Below are 5,713 nucleotides of genomic sequence, written 5' to 3'. Positions count from 1 at the left end.
TGTTTCTCCTTATTCTTCTTTATTTTAAACAATTAGAAATTTTATTTCTTTAGAGATTTATTTCTTTCTTTATATTTTCTAGAAAAAGGCATGACAGACACATGAGTGGTTTATCAGTTTTTAAGTTACTGCTTTTCAGCTCCAAAGCTGCTTCCCATTTTGTATTCTGCATTATAGGAAGCACATTTCTACAGTATCAGACCTCAGATCTGTGGTAGGGTGAACGCCGGGGACTTGGAAATCTGGGTGATCTGTGTGTGTCAATCTTATCTCAATAGCAGATTTTACACTGGCAGTTATACTTAGTTTCAATATCCTTTTTAAAAATTCAATCCAAAATAGAAGAAAAGTAAAAACAAAATTCAATCCAGACCAACCTCACTGTGGGTCTAAAACAAGCCGGCAGAGCTGGCTAGGACTGAGCCCCAGGTCTTTGATCTTTCTACCAATGACTCAAATCCTTTGCATTAGCCTAGTAGTACCTGCAGGAAGAGCTTTGAGTCTCATTGTTGAGATCCATGGAGCCAGTCCTACAGCACTCTAGATTCAAGTATCCCATCCTCTTCTCTTTACTCTTCAGCTCCATGAATGAAATCACCATCTTTAATTAGTATTTATGGCTATTAACCAGTTACTAGCACAATGCCTCCCTTTACCTGCTCTTAAGTAGCTTTGATACCTAATTTCTTATATTCAATTCTATCCCCCTAAAATCACTGAGTATTCTTCTCTGATTGAATTCTGTTACAGTACTCATCTTGGTACTCTTAAGAAACCTGTATGCAGGTCAAGAAGCAACAGTTAGAACTGAACACGGAACAACAGACTGATTCCAAATAGGAAAAGGAGTACATCAAGACTGTATATTGTCACCCTGCTTATTTAACTTACATGCATCATGAGAAATGCTGGGCTGGAAGAAGCACAAGCTAGAATCAAGACTGCTGGGAGAAATATCAATAACCTCAGATATACAGATGGCACCACCCTTATGACAGAAAGTGAAGAGGAACTAAAGAGCCTCTTGATGAAGGTGAAAGAGGAGGATGAAAAGGTTGGTTTAAAACTCAACATTCAGAAAACTAAGATCATAGCGTCCGGTCCTGTCACTTCATGGGAAATAGATGGGGAAACAGTGGAAACAGTGGCTGACTAATTTTGGGGGCTCCATAATCACTGGAGATGGTGATTGCAGCCATGAAATTAAAAGATGCTTACTCCTTGGAAGGAAAGTTATGACCAAGCTAGACAGCATATTAAAAAGCAGAGACATTACTTCGCCAACAAAGGTCCATCTAGTCAAGGCTATGGCTTTTCCAGTGGTCATGTATGGATGTGAGAGTTGGACTATACAGAAAGCTGAGCTCAGAAGGATTGATGCTTTTGAACTGTGGTGTTGGAGAAGACTCTTGAGAGTCCCTTGGACTGCAAGGAGATCCAACCAGTCCATCCTAAAGGGGATCAGTCCTGGGTGTTCATTGGAAGGACTGATGTTGAAGCTGAAACTCCAATACTTTGGCCACCTGATGCAAAGAGCTGACTCATTTGAAAAGACCCTGATGCTGGAAAAGATTGAGGGCAAGAGGAGAAGGGGACGACAGAGGATGAGATGGTTGGATGGCATCACCAACTCAATGGACAAGGGTTTGGGTAGACTCCGGGAGTTGGTGATGGACAGGGAGGCCTGGAGTGCTGCGGTTCATGGGGTCACAAAGAGTCAGACACAACTGAGTGAATGAACTGAACTGAACTGAACTCATCTTGGTATAATGAAGAAAGAGGGACTGAAGAAATATCCATTTTTTTTGTTTGTTTGCTTGAGTTTTTCTTCACCACTGCCCTTAACTATTTTGGGGAAATTACTGAAATCTACTGCAAGTTTCCAACAAAATTTTTAAAATTACAGAATGGTAATTTTTGTCTGGTAACTGTTACCAGACAACTGGTAACAGTTGTCTCTAAATTTCTGAGTTTCTTTGATTGTAAAATGGGGTAAGATAGATACTTTCCATTTTAGGTAAGTCTCTGTAGACAAACAAGTTTTCTGAAAATAACAGCTGTACAATGCCAAGTACATATCTGAAAATGACATATATTTTGAAAAATCATAGAACTGTGGAGGAAATGAAGAGTAGAAGATTCAAAAATTACAAGGAAGAGAAAACAATTTGAACTGTCAGTACTTTTTCCCCTGGAACATAAATGTTCCCTGTAATATAAATGTTCCCTGTAACATGATGGTTTTGAATATCAATTAATGATCAAGTTTGGCCTACCCAGTTGTAATTCCTCTGTTGAAGAAAAAGAAACCTGAAAAATTCTTGGTGTGTAGAATACACCAGATTGATAAATTAGGCACTTAAGGGCATTAAATTCAAAATCAGTTTTTCCCACACCACTTTTGCTGAGTTTAGATTCATTTGCTGGGCAATAGGTTGAAGTCTTTAAGGACAGAGTTATCTACAGTCTATTGTAGTTAGGGAGAAAAGACCTAGTGGAAGGGAGTTTGACTCAAGAACATGTAAGGTCTTCCCTTTAAAACATTTGGCTGATTTTGAAGGAGCTTGAAGTATAAGCTAGAGGATTTAGTTTTGAAGATTTGAGTATTAGAACATAGTCACCCATTGGTTTTGCGGCTGAGAAAATACAGGCTTATAGGTTCCCAGTAGAAAGTATAGTAAGGTATATATGTCTTTCCAAAACTACACTTATTTCTGACCAAAGTCAATTCTCTGTTGTATTATCAGTCATTCAGCCTATCTTCCAAACAAAGAAAAGATATAAACTTTTCAAGTTGAAGGTACGTCTACTCTGAACTCCTATGGCTCCTCATATATAGAACATGTGTGAAGTGAAGTGAAAGTCACTCAGTTGTGTCTGCCTCTTTGCAACACTCTAGGCCATGGAATTCTCCAGGCAAGAATACTGGAGTGGCTTGCCATGCCCTCCTCCTAGCATACAACAAAGCATTATTACATATATAAAAGGAAGAAATTAAGGTCAATAATAAAGGGAAAACAACAACAAAGAGTAAAAAAGAAGATAGAAACCAGCTAAAGGATGATCCAAAGAGTGGAAAAGGCAAAATGAACAAAAATACCTATGACTACTATTTCAGAGAAATGAAGAAAAATGAACAGAAAGAGGGTAGATTCATTTCGCCAGAAAATTGGCATCTATGCAGACTTGTTACATACATATTCTAGAGCTTAAAAATAAAATATCTAAATTCAGAAAATCAGTGGACAGTTTGAATCATAGACTGCACTGGAAAATTACCTAAATTAGTTAACTATAAAAAATAAATCAGTGACTAACAACATAGAAAAAAGCATTAAAATGCAGAAATGATATGTGAAACATATAAATACATCTGAAAACATTAAAAAGGAGTATCATTTGAGGAAAAAGAATTGGAGTAATAAAAAACATATAATGAAGGAGAATTGCCCCAAAGTATGAAAACATATTAACCTACTGCTTTAAGAAAAATGATGAACTTCAAGCAAAACAAGCACATGGAAATACACACCTAACCATATCATAATAAAACTGTTGAACAAGAGACACTGAGAAATCTGAAGAGCAGCCAGAGATAAAATATCCATATCTTAAAATAAATAACAATAAAATAGATGATTAACTCCAACAAAAATGACTGAGTGCAGAAGACACTGAAATAACATATTTACTCAGAAAATTGCAGTTGTGTGTGCTGTTGTGCTGTCATCCAGTCATATCTGATCCTCTGCGACCGTATGGACTGTAGCCCACCAAGCTCCTCTGTCCATGAAATTCTCCTGGCAAGAATACTGGAGTGGCCTGCCATTTCCTCCTCCAAGGGATCTTCCCGACCCAGGGATTGAACCCGCGTCTCCAGTGTCTCCTACATTGGCAGGCAGATTCTTTACCACTGAGCTACCTGGGAAGCTACTAAACTAGAATTCTTTTGTTTGTGAATATACTGTTCAATAATGAAGAACAAAACTTTCCTTTGGAAAACAAATCATTGCCAGCAGGCTAGCACTCAAAGAAATACCACTTTGGGGTTTTTTGTTTTTCCAGTCAGAAGAAACATGATACCAGAAAGAAACTTCAATGTTCAGATAGGTGCAAATATGTTCGTCACAAAAGTTGGGAGGTATGTAAATAGAGATAAAAGGTCTAAGCTTCTAGCAGTACTTGGAAGAGGTAACTTAATATGTGGATTATACTATATGATGTTGCAGGTGCATGTTGCAAATCTAGGTTAATCATTCAAACAATAGGATTACACACTTAAGAAATTCATTGAAGTAACAAGAGGCATAATGAATGGCATTTGTTTATACAAATACAGGCAAGTGAGGGGAAAACAAGCATAATGCAGACATGTGGAATAAAAAGTATATGACTGGTAGATATAAGATCTGTGTAAAATGGATCACATTAACCAAGTAGAAATGGAGAAGGAAATGGCAACCCACTCCAGTATTCTTGCCTGGGAAATCCCATGGACAGAGGAGCTGCGAGCTACAGTCCATGGGGTCACAAAGAGTCAGACATGACTTAGACAGTAAACCACTACACCAACCAAGTAGAAGATTGACATATTTCAGAGTGAATAAAGTATAACATCTAGCATTATGCAGTTTATTAGAAACAATTTAAAAGCAAAGACATAGAGTGTAAAACTTTTAAAAAAATGCCATGCACATGTTAACCAAATTAAATTAGTATAATCATTTTAAAAGGCTTCCCAGGTGCTCACTGGTACAGATCCACCTGCCAAGCAGGAGACGCAGGTTTAATCCCTGGGTCAGGAAGATCCCCTGGCAAAGGAAATGGCAACCCACTCCATTATTCTTGCATGAGAAATCCCATGGACAGAGGAGACTGGTGGGCTACGGTCCTTGGGGTTGCAAAAGAGTCGGACATGACTTAGTGACTAAACAACAACAGCAATTCTTTTAATACCTGATGACAAAAACTTTAAGGCATAAAGCATTATGATAAAGAAAGGGCAAGCTTTTGTGATGATAAAAGGCAAATCAACAGGAAGATATGACAATCTTAAATGTGTATGCATCCACTAATAAAGACAGGGAAGTACAGAAATAAGCAAATCTACAATCACCAATAGGAACACTTTTCAACCAGTTCTCTCAATAGTAACAGAAATCGTAGAAGATAAAGCCTGCAGGCCCAGGAGATTTTCAATACATAATTAACAAACTTGATATAATAGATATACAAAGTTATACAAGGGCATCCCCAGTAGCTTAGCAGTGAACAATCCATCTGCAATGCAGGAGATGCAGGAGAGATGGATTTGATCCCTGTGTCCAGAAGATTCCCTGAAGGGGAACATGGCTATGCACTCCAGTACTCTTGATTGGAGAATCCCATTGACAGAGGAGCCTGGTGAACTACAGTCCATGGGGTCAGAAAAGAGTTGAACACAACTGAGATGACTGAGAAAGCACACAAAGGTACACAAACATAGACTTGATAAAATAGGTATATAAAGATCAGGAGATTTTCAATATGTAATTAACAAACTTGATGTAATTGTTATAAAACTTGATATAATTTAACCAAACATGGCTAAATTCACTTTGATTCATCTACATATGAACTATTATCAAGGTCAATCTTATGATGGGCCAAAGAGAAAGTCTCAACAAATTTCACATGGTTTTAATTTTAAAAAGTATATTTTCTCTAAACATTA

The 5,713-nt window shown here is 37.5% G+C and overlaps 1 long non-coding RNA gene across 5 annotated transcripts in view; it reads right to left on the bottom strand.

Moving 5' to 3' along the window:
* Nucleotides 1–5,713, bottom strand: part of LOC110127108 (uncharacterized) — a 97,179-nt gene that overhangs the window by 53,777 nt on the left and 37,689 nt on the right. The gene's annotated exons all lie outside the window — the stretch shown is intronic.

Source organism: Odocoileus virginianus, chromosome 18, assembly GCF_023699985.2.
Source record: "Odocoileus virginianus isolate 20LAN1187 ecotype Illinois chromosome 18, Ovbor_1.2, whole genome shotgun sequence".
Classification (NCBI taxonomy): domain Eukaryota; kingdom Metazoa; phylum Chordata; class Mammalia; order Artiodactyla; family Cervidae; genus Odocoileus; species Odocoileus virginianus.
Note: the sequence above shows the minus strand (reverse complement) of the source record. Positions and strands in the feature narration are given on the sequence as shown.